At 33.0% G+C, this 1,428-nt stretch overlaps 1 long non-coding RNA gene across 1 annotated transcript; it reads right to left on the reverse strand.

The window, feature by feature from the left end:
• Positions 1-311: 311 nt before the first annotated feature.
• On the reverse strand, positions 312-881 carry LOC123654946. The gene is made up of 2 exons (XR_006743292.1): positions 666-881; positions 312-407 (listed from the first exon to the last, which is right to left on the reverse strand). It is a non-coding gene; the product is annotated as an uncharacterized LOC123654946 (long non-coding RNA).
• Positions 882-1,428: the final 547 nt, after the last annotated feature.

Consider the following 1,428-nt stretch of genomic DNA (forward strand, 5'->3'; position numbering starts at 1 on the left):
ATCACCGGATTCATAGCCACTGCAAGCACCATGAACCCATAATTCGCACATTAACCAGTGTACCCATTCTTCACCCCTTTTATCCTCGTGATATTTTCCGTTAAAGAAAAATCGCTCTGCGTCTACGTCAGTAGGGTCGTTTGCAGTTTCATCTCTCGTTACTTTATCGTCTGAAGAGTGTGTTATTTCCAGATGTAGCCCCAGGATTTCGATCTGATGAGACCCTGTCTATCATATTACTTTTTTCTTGTCTTTTTTGTTATTTTCTTCTTACCTTTTCCCTTAACATTTGTTTCGGTGTTCTGTTTTCATTATATGACTTTTTTCGTTGTGCATGCGTTCTCCTTATAAAAAAAAACTTGGAGATTATTGCCGATTTTGCTGGCTTACGACCTATATTGCTAGTTCTCAAAAAAAAGCAATAATTAATATCTCGTTATAAAATGTGCATACAATTTGGTATATTCCAAAATATGCTCACTTTCGGTATTCCAAATTAACAACATAACATCCTAACCTAAAATTCGATATTACATTTTTAATTCTAGAAATATTCACAAAATCATAGTAACATCATAAACTAACAAGTTTACTTAACAGTTTAAATAATTACAATGAAGATTTAAAGAATTACAGTAAATTATTATCACTGATTGCATTCTTACCGAAAAAGTTTTCAAAGCAGACGTCTCGTTCACTTGAGGCTGGTAGCCGGAATGTCAAGATGGCGTCTAGTTTTTAATATTTTTTGGCTTTGTGTGTCGTATGACATTATGTTTAGCGCATAAAAACACAGATGGCGTTTTTATTTATTTAGATATCGAAGTATTCCAAGTTATCTGCAGTATCCCAAATATGCTGCAGTTCCTCTACGTATACGTATGTAATGTATACGTATGTAAGGTAGACATGATGATATTAGTGTTTTACACTAAATTACTTTGAAAGTCTCAAGTAGTGTAAACCCTACGACATTATTTTAAAATCTTATTAGTAGTTCAATAATTTCAATTCTTTTAACAGTGTAAAATTTGTATTACTTTTGTCATCCTTTATGTCTAGACTTAGCTCCTCAATATACCTGATCAAAAATATTTTATTACCACGACACCTACGTATAATAATCTACTCTTACTGTGTAGATATTATTGTCACATAAATTCCCTGAGGTAAGTACATTGACATAACGTTGACACAGCTTGTATGATTTAAAAGAATGTAATTCGAGCTGTTCCGGAGACGTATTTCCTCGAAGATACATTGAGACTGCGTGAAAAGAGGAGTGTGAATAAAATTCTCGTGCCTTCTAGGAAATGGCAATACTCAAAGTTTCATCTCACTCGAAAGGTTATCATGGATGGACACAATAATGACAGTAATGAAATTTAACTTGTAAAGTGTAATTATCTTCGAAATTTAACTTAGTTT

This window comes from Melitaea cinxia, chromosome 7 (assembly GCF_905220565.1).
Source record: "Melitaea cinxia chromosome 7, ilMelCinx1.1, whole genome shotgun sequence".
NCBI classification, from domain to species: domain Eukaryota; kingdom Metazoa; phylum Arthropoda; class Insecta; order Lepidoptera; family Nymphalidae; genus Melitaea; species Melitaea cinxia.